Below are 12,713 nucleotides of genomic sequence, written 5' to 3'. Positions count from 1 at the left end.
TAGTCATAGGAATATAAAGTACAGCATAGGCAATATAGTCCATAATGTTGTAATTATGTATGGTTCAAATGGGTGATCACTTTGCAAGTTATAGAAATGTCTAATCATTATGTTGTATACCTGAAACTAATATAATATTGCATGTCAACTATAATTAAAATTTTTTAAAAACTTTGTGAATATACTAAAAGCTACTGAATTGCAAAATTTAAGTGGATACATTGTATGGTAGGTAAATTACATCTCAATAAAGCTATTAAAACAAAAACTGCAGTGAGATACCACTACACGCTAGAATGACTAAGTTTAAAAAGACAGAACACTAAGTGTAGATAGACATGTGGAACAAATGAAACTCTCCTATATCGCTGGTGGAAGCATACGATGGTACAACTATTTTGGAAACAGTTTGGCAGTGTCTTGTAACATTTAACATTCATCTGTCCTAAGATCCAGTGATTCTACTCTCAGGAATTTCCTTAAGTGAAATAAAAATGTTTGTCCACAAAAAGACTTGTCCAAGAAAACTCTTTGCAGCTAAAATTTATTATAGCCTCAAATGGGAAACATTCCGAAACTTCAGCAATAAAAGAGCGAATAAACAATTGATGGCACAGTCATGCAATCAGTACTCAGAAACAAAGAATGAGTTACAAGTATGTGCAACAACATGGATGATTCTCATAAACACACCAAAGAAGCTGAACACCACAACTATGTACTAACTGCTACGAACATCAGTAAGTACTGACTGATTCCCTTTATATGGAATCCAGTAACAGGAAAAAACAATCTGTGATGAGAGAAGTCTGAACACGGCCGCCTAGGATAGGGTGAGTTGAGTTGAGTTGAGTGGGTTGGGTTGGATTGGATTGGATTGGATTGGATTGGATTGGATTGGAAAGGGTCCCGAGGGAAGATTTTGATGGTTGAAATGTTCTATATTTTGTTTTGGTTGTTGGTTACCTGAGTGTATACAATTGTCATGATTCATCAAACTGAACACTTATGATCTCCACTTTTTTTTTTTTTATATCTGCACATTTTATTGTATGGTAATTATACCTCAACTTAACTACTAAGGATTGGGAACCAGAGTATAAGCCCAGGAAAAGCAGCCCTAAAATCTGCTTCATTCATTGCAGTAAATATGTATCGAGCCCCTACTACTGAGCAGGCACTGTCCTGGGAGCCTGCGACACTGGTGAATAAGCCCCATGTTCTTGGAGCTTACATTCTGGTGGGAAGGACAATTAAAATAAACCAATATATAAGGGAAGGGGGAAACAGGATAAAGGGATTTAAAGTAAATTATTCTACTAAATGCAGAAACTTACGAGATTCTAGGCATCATCTTTGCTCAAGAGGAACCCAAAGTCCATTCGTTTTTTCGTTTTTTCTTTTTTTAATTGTTGCCCACTTACCCTATATGCCTGGGGCTTCCATGTTTGTGTCTAATAATCAATCCTCCTAGCTGAGTTCCCACTTGACAGTGACTTTCCTAGCTCCCCTTGGGCCACAAATATGGAAATCACGACTTGCCCTCCTGGGTGTTTCCAGGGCTGGACCCAGAGTGTCCCTCGGGTGATTTCTGGAGTGTGCCTTAGGGCAGGGATCACCAGGGGGGCCTGGCTTCTCACCCCACCCTGACCTCTGCAAGGGGTGAGGAGTCCTGTGGCTTAGCTCTTATTTGGTGTTGCTTGTCCTCTTGAGTCCTGGCGGCTAAACCATCCCCAGCACCTGCACTGTTGCATTGATCTCACTTCTACCTCACAGACACCTGACAGAAGGGAGGACAGTTTGAAGAATTCTCCACCTCTTCCCACTGCTAAGGAGACAAACATGTTGATTGTCCTGTCAAAATTTCCTTCTACCTACAAAGAAAGCATGTGACCCAAGCAGGTCACTGCCAAGGCAGGTGAGAGAGAGCTGTGCCTCTGGAGCGTGGAGGCTCTTCTCACAGTAGCATCAGCCCCAGCCTCCCCCGCCCCGCCCCGGGGTGGAGGCCTGTCTAATGGCCTCACTGCTCCACGCTCGGCTGGGCTTCCCACTCTAAGCACCCCAGCAACAGTGCAGTGGGCTTCCCTGGGATGCCGAGATCTCTCTGAAGGGGAGTCATCCAGGCATCGGGGTGGGGAGGGTGGGCCACTCCCAGAGCTTTCAGATGGAAGCAGCCCTGTGGGGCGTTGTTGCTTATCTCTTTCTCACTGCCTGTGGCTGTGAGTCACTCTTCCCCGTAAAATCATCCCCGATGTCCTTTTTATTGTCAGATGTTCCCTTTGATTGACCCAGCCCTGGCCTGGGCAAGGATTTTGAAAGGTATGGGCACACTCAGTTTCTCAGGTCTCTCTGCTTCCTGGGGTCATGCTGAAGACCCCAGAATCCTGGGCATCATGACACAGATGCTGCATTGTTTTGTGGCCAACAAAAAATCAACACCCTTTGTCGGTTTCAGTTTCTCTCCCTATGTCACGGTAGGGAAGGGGTGACACAGTAGCCGACCGTGCTCAGAACAGAAGCGAACACTTGGAAGGATGGAAAATAACAAGATTCTGGAGACTGTTTCTGTCTCTTCCAACTGTAGCCTCTGACTTGCTCTTTCGATGCTTTGATCCTCAGTTTCTCTTCTGTGAAATGGGGGCAAGCTGACTTCAATGATCATGTATTGCCCTTGCAGGTGGGAAGTCAATCTACCTAGCTCTGGTCTCCTGGGAGCTTGGGGAAAGGGAGAGGCCCCTGTGATAGGCTTTCTGCACACAAGCAACCTTTATCCCAGGAGATCATGCTGTTCTCGTGAATACCTACTTATGACACACAGGCCCAGCACTGGGCACGGTGTTGGCCTCCCTCTTCTTATTTCCATACAGTTTGGGGAAAAGGAGCTTGGGGACACACGCCTGGGGTCATGGCATAGAAGAGAGGGATGGAGGGACAGCCCAGTGGTGGGGGCTGGTCTCTGGGTAAGGCCTTCCTTCGAGGTCTGTGACTGCCCCTAGCCATATGGCAAAAGGAGGATAGGACGTTCACAGATCTTCATGCAACCGGCCTGCCCACTTTACATGCCCTTCCTTTTGTCCCTGGGGCAGCCTGCGAGGAGAGGCCAGCAGCAACCCTAAGGCTCAGCCTGTGCCTGCTGCCCTCCACTCTGTCCTTCCCTACCTACTCTTCCTAATTCTCTTACACTTTTTACCGCAGATCTAAGCCAAACTTGGGGTGTTTACATAAGTAAAGGTAATACACGCCCTTGACCTAATGCCTTGCCCCATGAGTGACAGAACCTAGGTGATCTCCTCCCCCATACCTGACAGGTACTGGAGGAAGCATTCTTCAAGCCAGTCTCTTCAGATCCTGAAATTAAAGTGCCACCTTGCTCAAATAAACAAGCACAGAGACAAGTTGTGATCCACCCAGGCCCACATACCTGTCCAGCTGCACTGTACAAGGCATCGCGGTGCCAGGGGAAAAGGCCAGAGCTGTACAGACTGTCCTCACAACCCTACCAGGCTTTCCCATGGAACAGAGGGCGATGTGAACAAGGGATGAAAGCCAGCTCCTGAGTCTGGGCCAGCGTTTGTCCCATGCCAAGCAAAATCGCTGTGAGCTCTTCCCTGTCTTGTGGCCTAAGCTGAGTCACAGGCAGCAACATCCAGGAAAGCTAGTGTGATTGGACTCCCTTTGTCCTGCCCACAGAAGAGCGGACTAGGCTGCTCTGCTCTTCTGGATCCCATCTGGGCACCATTGGCTTCTGGAGAAGATTGAGTGAAACGGGATGGGGCCCCCACACCTCTATGAGTATATTGGTTCACTCATTCAGCAAATGTTTATGAAACACTACATGTACCCAGGCGCAGTGGTAAGCGCTAAGGCTGTCCTGACCTTTGGCAGTTCAGCATAGGGGAGGAGAGCCTTATGATGTTGGATTATGGAGCGTACTTAACACAGGATGCTATAGACTCCAGAAGAGAGTCACACAGGGCCAGCTCAGGAGAATCAGGGAAGGTTTCCTGGAGGAGGTGGCAGTGCTAAATCCCAAGGAGCTGTTGAGATGTAGATGTGGAGAAGGGCAGTTGACAAGTTTAGAAGCCCAGAAAAAGGAAAGAGACTCTAAATTGATACTGTACTGACTAGGACCCTCAAATATGGCTCCTCCTGGGCCCCAAGCCAGACAGATGGTGTGGCAGGTCTGCTGAGTGACTCTGGTCAAGAAGAGGCCAGTGCACTTGTCCTACCAGTTCCCTGTGTTACCACACTGTGCAGAGAGCTAGGACCTACCTCTCTCTCCAGCCCTTTTCCTGAGAGAAATGAGGGAGAGGGGGAGGGAGAGGGGAGGGGGAGGGAGAGGAAGAGGGAGAGGGAGAGAGTTCGTGTGCACACACTTGCATGCTCCGGTGTATGTACCAGGGGAGCGGATTCTACCAGGTTATTACTACCTGTATCTCTGACCTGGATATATGTCTGCAGGTCACATAGTGCATGAGACTGGGAACAGTTCCTCTCTTGGGGCAGAGTATATGGCTGATAGCCTAGGCAGGTGAGACCTGGAGACAGAAGTCTTAAAACCAGGGTCAGGCTGATTTCTGTGGTGGCTTGACCTCCCACAGGGAATCTTTCCCCAGCCTGGAAAGCCAGCCCCATGCCAGAGCATTCCATCCAGGATGGACATATGAAGAGGGCAAGCAGATAAAGGCCCAGTGCCTTCATGAACTAAAAGGAAAGTCTTCCTTGCCCTGACTCTGCTTTGGAGCCAAAGTGGGGAGAGGGGAGGGGCTTGCCCCAAACTTCCCTCTGTGGCCAGAGAGAGGTAAACTCCATTTGCTTTCTGTAGTTGCTAAGAGTGTTCTGGCGGAGGCCACAACCGTCTTCCAGAAGTTCAAACCAGGGCCTTGCTCTCTCCCATTTGTGAAAGGTATGAGACCTTAACCAATCCTAGCCCTTCACCCCTCACTCTGTTTCTCTCTTCCCCTCTTTCCCTTCCCACAAGCAGGCCCCTGCCAGAGCTCTTCCCCTCCCCACAAGGCAACCTTTCCCCAGTCATCTAGCCTCCGGCACAGGGAGGGTTGCAAACACTCAGTCCACTCTCCCCTGGCCTTCCCTTTGCCTGACAGTAACCTCTTCCCAGGCTGATGTCACCCCCTGCTTTGCACTAACACAGCAGCTGAGTGGGGCTCAGCAGGGTTGCAAGGTCCAGAGGGCAGCTGGCTGTGTTCTGAGCCAAGCTTCCTCCTGTCCCCCCCCTTCCCCAACTCCTCTAGCTCCCCCCTCCCCCAAATGTCTGCTGCTCTCTCATTCCGTCTTTCTGAGCCAATGTATCCACCTGGGGATTGAGTGTTGACTGTGCCCAGGGGAAGGTCAATTAATTCCCTCCCAGCTCTGTGGGAGGGAGAATGGAGCCAGAGTTCTGGGCCCACCCCTGGGGAGCTCACAGATCTCCAAGAGAAACAGGACAAAGCACAATAGCCAACTGGGCAGGATAGTATCTGATGTCGCCGAGGGTAAACATGCCATATTAAGTAGGGTATGGGTCAGGGAGGGGAGAGGGGCCCTTCCTTATAGAGGGGCTCCTAGAGTTAGTTAGGGGAAGAAAATGGGCTTGAAACACACTCATTTGGCATTTTAAAAAATGTCTGCTTATGTGTACTTACATGCTTTGAAAATCTATTAATATTCACCCACATATTTACCCCTCTTTTACAAGGCTCAGAAAAGTCCTACCAGCCTGGGGTTACTGGCTGGGGGGTGACGTGGTGGGGAGACATCAGATATGCTTGCTAGGTGTGTGGTAGGTACATCACAGATTTTGTCTAGCAAGTCGTTCTTTCTGAGCACAGAAACAAACATGCTAAGCACACAGTGGGAAGGAGATTTGCTGGGTCCTGACCTCCCCCTGTCCTCCCATCATCCACCACTGCCTCCACGGTCCCATCCAGCCTCCCTGGCCCCTGGGCAAGTTCCAATGTGAAAGGCCTCTTGGGTCACCTCAAGGCATCTTCATTCTACTCCTCTCCCCACCTCCACCTTTCTTCTCTTTCTCTCCCTACCCAAGAGAGGAAAGGGGAAATCCCACACTTGCCCTTAGCTTTGCCTAAGATGCAAAATAATTATGTCTAAGGTTTAAAGTACAAGCTATTTCTCTGTTTCCACACCAGGGGTTGGCTGGATTCCCTTTTAAAGCCTGGAGTTATTTCCTCCTATTTCCCCAGGAGACTCCGGGTTCGCAATGCTTTCTGGCCCAGACACGTTCTTGCGGAATCCTTGGTTTCTCCATGTCCTTTCAAGCGGCATCCAACTATATTCATCCCATCCCTCCCAAGCCTGCCTTTCAGCTGAGAAGTGGCCGGGTGGAAAGGGGAGAGATAGCAGTGCCTTCAGCCCCTAGAACATCAGGGAGGCCCACAGGGGCTGTTGACCCAGTCAGTCCCTGTCCTGCCGGGCTCCCAGCAGCCTTCTCCCCTAATGCCCTCCTTCCCAAACTTCTCCTTGCCCCAGACAAATGCAACTTCTTCTTTCTGATCCCCAAGAGCTACCAGTCCTTTTGGACCACCTGGCAAAAGTATGGCAGCCTGCCACGTGCTTGGCTTTGGCTGAGGCCATAAGTTGGTGTCAAGGGAGGGTCATCTGAGATAGAAGGATTCTATAAAGAGATGGGGCCTGGTGCTGGCCAGCTTCCTGTCAGGGTAGGCTGGCACCTGTGCCTGTGGGTCAGGGCTGAAGCCACCACCCTGCTAATCCCATCATCTTCACATTTCAGGACTTCTAAGCGAGAAGGAGCCAAAGGCAGTTAGGGAAAAGGTAGGACTTGCTTGGGAAGGTGCATGTACCTGGGTTCATCCAGAAGAGCAGAAAGAGTCAGATGCAGGGAATGGAGGAGCCTATCTGGCCACCGGGAGAGAGATGAGGAGAGAGTGAAATCAGCACATGAAGTGAGTGGTGGGGATTCAATTGTCCCTCTTCAGTGGTGGGGAATACAGATGGCACTTGGTAGAGGCTCCTGAGGGCTGAGGCTACCCCTTCTCCACGGGAAGGTGTGGAAGCCACAAGGGTGGGCCTCACAGATCTCCAACTACCAGTGCAATGATTGGCCAACAGCATTCACCTGGGCCACACTCCCAACCAATAATTGATATTAACAGGGATACTAAAGTAGGCTTCTTCCTGGGAGACACAGAATTCCCCCGATGGTTTATTTTGGTTCCCTGGGGTCTTCGCAAACCTTTCTTAGGCTAACTACTCCGCAGAAACCCACCAATCTTCCTGCCCTCTGTCCTTCATCATACTTCTATCATGGTCTGACAGTTCTCCCTGCCTTCCTTGGCTCCATCCTATTTTCTCTCACAGGTGATTCCCCAGCTAAAACCCTTCACCATTACTCAGTCTTGGTGTCTGCTTCTCAGCTGACCCATACTAACGCAGAGGATACGAAGTAGATCGCCAGAATGATAAATACCCACAGCTTAAGTAAGACCTGTTAGCAGGGCCAGACATGATCCTTTAGAGTTACCCAGAAGAAAATAATAAGTAACAGGAAGGAGCCTGGAATAAAAATGACCCCTAGGCTGGGGACCCTCTGAACACACAGTCCCCCCAACTGGTTCATCTGCTTTTTTTTGGCTTTTTTTTCCCCTACTGACGGAGACAGGACAAGGGTCCTTCTGCCCCCTGGTGGCCATTATGGGAAAAGCACCTTTGCGGCTCCCATTCAGTTCTGTGATGCTGCTCCAGAGGGTGCCAGCAGAGAATTTGTTCTGGTGTTTGGGGTCCTCTCTCTTCCTCATTTACAGCATATATTATAGGAATTGATTCCAAACTTTACATCCAAAGCGTTCCTCCTTTAAAATCAGCCATGCCCAGCTGGGCGTGGCTCAGAGGTTGAGCATCGACCTAGGATCCAGGCGAGCAGGGTTCGATTCCCGGTCAGGGCACATGCCTGGGTTGTGGGCTCTATCAATGACTCTCTCATCATTGATGTTTCTGTCTCTCTCTCTTCCTCTCTCTGAAATCAATGAAGATATAAAAAAAATAAAAAATAATAATAAAATCAGCCCCATTATTGCACATATCTGTGAATATACTAAAAACTATCGAATTATACACTTTAAATGGTTACATTGTATGGATTGTAAACTATATCTCAATGAAGTTGTTTTTAAAAATCAGCACCAAAAGAGGAATTGGGATGAACTGAGGCTTTTAGAACATGAAAATGAGAATGGTTGGTTTTAGTTCCTTGGGACATCCCCAAACAGACATGCAAGAAGGTCACATATTAGGTATTCCATAAATACTTAATAAATTACTTGTGCAGTTAAGTGGAGCTACTTCTTTTATTACCTCACTACCCACCCTTTAACCTCTCCATCCCCACTTCTCCCAATCAGGCATCTATACCCTTCTCACTTTCCAAGGTCACCTGAAGGATTCTAGTCTAAACACCCAAAGGCTTTTACCAGAACCCTTGACCTTTTAGCAACATTTGATACTGTTAATCACCATCCCCTTCCTAAAACACTCCTCTGGCTCCGTGTCTTGAAAGCCCTTTGTTCTCCTGCTGTTGTGACTCCCCCCCTTTCTGGCTCCCCTTCCCTCCCCCAAACCCTTGAGCTCTTTTCCATCTTTAGTGGATCCTTTGGCGATCTCAGCCTTACCTGTGGCTCCACGAACACTTCCAGCGACATGATCCCCCATCCGCTCTCCCCAGCCTTTATTTCCTCTCAAGCTCTAGCATTCCCAGACTGAAAAATACCTACAGCTGAATTTATCACCTTCCTGCTGAAACCTGCTCCCTTTGGTCTTTCTTCCCACCTCCTTTTAAGAGCATCACCATCCTTCCAGTTGCCCAGGTTTGAGACCTTAGATCTACTTGTGATTTCTCTCTCCCTTTAACCGCTCGTGCAGTCAGGTGTTCGTCCAACAGGTTTTACCTATGAGATGTCTTGTGTGTCTTTCCATTCATTTCTATTTTTATTTCTCCACCATAGTTCAGGTGTTCACTACCTGTCCCTAAACTAGCACAACAGCCTGCCCAGTGATTTCCTTGCTTCCAATTTCCCCGCCCGCCCCCACACCCAAACCAACCCATGCTATTGTCAGATTGCTTTTCACATAATACTACTTGGACTACATTCCTCTCTTCAGAAGCCTTGTCTTCACGTTGCCTAACGAATTAAATGTCTGACATTTGAAACCTTCTATATTTACTCTTAACCCTCTTTCCAGGCTTCCTGTTCTCTAGCCAAAGTGGGATTGTTCTTCCAAAATGGTACGCAATGTTCCCCCTTCCGGCCTTGGCACGGATGACACTCAGGAAGTCACTATCACTGTAGTCAGACAGACCTAATTCAGAAGCCTGATTTCACCCTAAGTTATGTCTCTGATCCTCAGCTTCTTCACTTGTAAACGGAAATAATAAAAATCTACCCCAGAGGAGGGTGTGAGAATGAACTGAGCTAATGCACTGCAAAGTGTCAGGCATGGGGGTGGTTAATAAATGGGAGCTATACTTTATTTCTGTCTCTTAAAATATTACCCACCCTTCAAAGTCCATCTCAGTGCCACTCCCTTCAAAATCCCTTTCGTGACTGTCCCAATTCCAAACCCAATCACCTTCCTTCCTCTGCACCTCTGTTAGATGCTCTACTTCTCTTTACATGACTTCTCATTGTAGCTGTTTTCCTACTGGTTACACATTTCACCCACATTCGTGCCCAAATGTTATCTCCAAGGAAGCAGCAATTAATACAAAGCCTTGGAGCAAGGAGGTGGTAAATAAATCTATTGCCTAAATGACTCCCACATCAAAAAATGAAAAATAATGATTTTTTGCTGACATGGGGAGCTAGGGTGGTGAAAGTAACCAGCCAAGAGGTTCTCTGAGCCTGAAATGGAAATGAACCTCAAGTATTTATGAATACAGCTACTGACTACTGGCTTTTTAAAAGTAATTATTTTTCTGAATATAAAAGTACTCATAATCATAGAAAACAACTAACAAAATGAAAAGCATCTCTAATCACACCTTCTAGATATACCACTACTAACTTTTATATTCTTTAATATTAGTCTTTTTTTCCTATGCATCAAAGTATAATATACACATAAAATTTGGATTCTGTAGATGTGTATGCCAGAATTTTTCACATAACATGTGGTGAGCATTTTCTCATGACATTAAATATTATTTTTAAATGTTAATTTCTACACAAGAACCCATCATGTGAATGTATCTTAATTTATTTAATTTTTTTCCCCATCATTGGATACTTGGGCTTCCTCTTTTTCAGCTTTCAAAAAAACTGTTATTAATTATTCTGATAGAAATAGGATAGATTTCTGGATTTTGGATTAAAGAACCAATGGAATAAAAATAAATAAATAAAGCTTTTAGTTCTGAATTCCTGTTCATGAAATTAAAAAAAAAAAAAAATTGGAAGTATGATTGGCCTTTATTGAGGCATGATTGACATACAAAAGGCTGAGGGAAGACAGGCTTTTGGGGAAAGGCCCTGAGAGAATGCAATTCCTCTTTCCCTCAAAGCCACTCACTAAATTTTAAAATAATTATTCTTTAAAAGCCAGTAGTCAGTAGCTATATTCTAGCTCTCGTATTAATTTCTATCTCTTTTCTAAGTGTTGAGGAGATAACCAATTTCAGGAGTGAAAAATGTGGTTGGATTCCATGTCTTAAAAAAGAATCTAATACGAGAGTTCAAGCTTAGCTCAACTTACATTCCAGTGACCATGAGGGATCAAGATTACTTAAGTCTTAAGCAGGTTTTTTGGTGTTGTAACTTTTTCCTTGCTTGGTCTTTTAACTCGGTCTGTTTCCTTGCACGTTCTAGCAGTAGAACATTTTTGAATCTCAGAAAACCTGGTTTGTTGCAGGGACAAGAAAGGGGAAGCGAGGTAGAAATCCTTTTCATTTCTCATTAGCCTCAGAAAGTCAGGTTTCCTGCTGGATGCCCTCAGAGCGCCCTGCACTTCTCCCTTGCAGAACTTTTTATGATGAAAAATTGTTGGTGTGTTCGTTTAGGGCCTGTCTTCTTCAGCGGGATGTAAGCTTCCGATGGTTTTACTTACCCTCAAGTTTAGCGTGGTCCCTGCCATACAGTCAGCACGCAAAAGATTATCTATGAGATGAGAGCTCAGGGGGGGAAATATGTGTCTCCTGGAACTGGGCCCTCAAAGGCTGAGACAAGGAGGTGTCATGGGTGACTGACCTGAGGCCCTGACACGATGCTGGAAGAGTGGGCACCGGGGGGATCTGCCCTGGTCCCCTCTTCACAGGAGCATTCGGTCAGTCACACCTCATGTGACGTTTGGTGAGTGGCTTTGAGGGAAAGAGGAGTTGCATTCTCTCAGGGCCTCTTCCCAAGGCCTCTCTGTCATACATGCCCTTTCCTCACATGCCTTTCTTTCTCTCCCTTCCCCTTTCTTTCTAGCCTGGTGTCTCAAGGGCACATGGCGCCCCTTCCTTCCCCACACCACCCCCTCCAGCAGGCGGCCTGACTTAATGCTAAGCAGCAGCTGCAGGACTCTGCGACAGCCGGCGCTCTGCTGGTGGGTGACTTCAGGGCCATGTGAGCGCTCCATGTCTGGACTACACTCAGCGAGGGGCGTGATCAGCCAACTAAGGACTCACTTCCTCATTTTTGTTGATGGCATCATCTCTCTCCCGCCACCTGGGTTGGGTTGGTTCCCTCCATCTGTCCAGTCTTCTGTAGAAGGCATAGACAAATGGACATAGATGTCCAGGAGGGGCTTCTAGAAATGGGAGGAAAGCTGAGGGTCTCATTCAAAAAGGTTCTCTTTGGAGAGATGGAAGATGCAAATAGTATTCTAGCAGGACTTGTGAAATTGGGGAGGTGCTAGGAAGGAAGGAAGGGCTAAAGTGGGTCATTTTAATGTATGTGTGTGTGTGTGTGGGGGGGTGTTTACCTACAGCCTCTCCTTGAGGTCCTTGATGAAATAGAACCTAGTGCCATTTTCTTGGCTTCCTGAGCTGGGACAACTGCAACAGGACCCCATACACCCAAACCTTCCAATGGATCTGGCTTGTCCATTCTGATGTATTGAGAAGCTAGGGCTTGTGGAGGCCCCTGGTGCCACGCTGTGGTGTTTGTTACATAAAGACAGGTAGGGGAGGACTCTTTGGGGCTTAGCCTACTCAGGCCTGCTTGCTTGGTCCACCATGTTTGTTCCTGAAAACTTGGGCTACTCAGATTTCAGAACTTTTGTTCTGCAGGTGACTCTGGTGGTATATTAGTGAAGGTTAAGCTCTTACGTGCAGGGTTCTTTCTTATAGATAAGTGGTTTCCAATGTCTTCCATTGAGGATCATCACCATAGTGAGCCGCTGCTACTTACAGAGTATGTCCTACTGTTCATGTTTATTGAGATGAAGGAGATTGAGAGTCACTATGTGGAACACCAAAGATGGTTTGCAGCTTGCTTCTCCCTGTAGAATCTGGACTGTAAATTGCCCCCAAGACTCCTTCCTCTAGAATATGGGAGGTGGCTTATCCCAGGGGAACTTATATGGAAAACTTGTAGGGAGATGGACCACAGGTTCTCATCCCACAGACTTTGATGTCTCTGGGCTTTGTCGGGGCCTTGTAGATCTGAATAACACAAAGAATCTGACTGGGATGGGCATTGTGTGCAAAGGGAGTGTACTGGTGGTGGAAATAGGGTAATTCTCTTCTCGGTGTCTGAGCTAGG

Source organism: Miniopterus schreibersii (genome assembly GCF_964146895.1).
Source record: "Miniopterus schreibersii genome assembly, chromosome: 14".
Lineage (NCBI taxonomy): Eukaryota > Metazoa > Chordata > Mammalia > Chiroptera > Miniopteridae > Miniopterus > Miniopterus schreibersii.
This window is presented reverse-complemented; position numbering follows the sequence as displayed.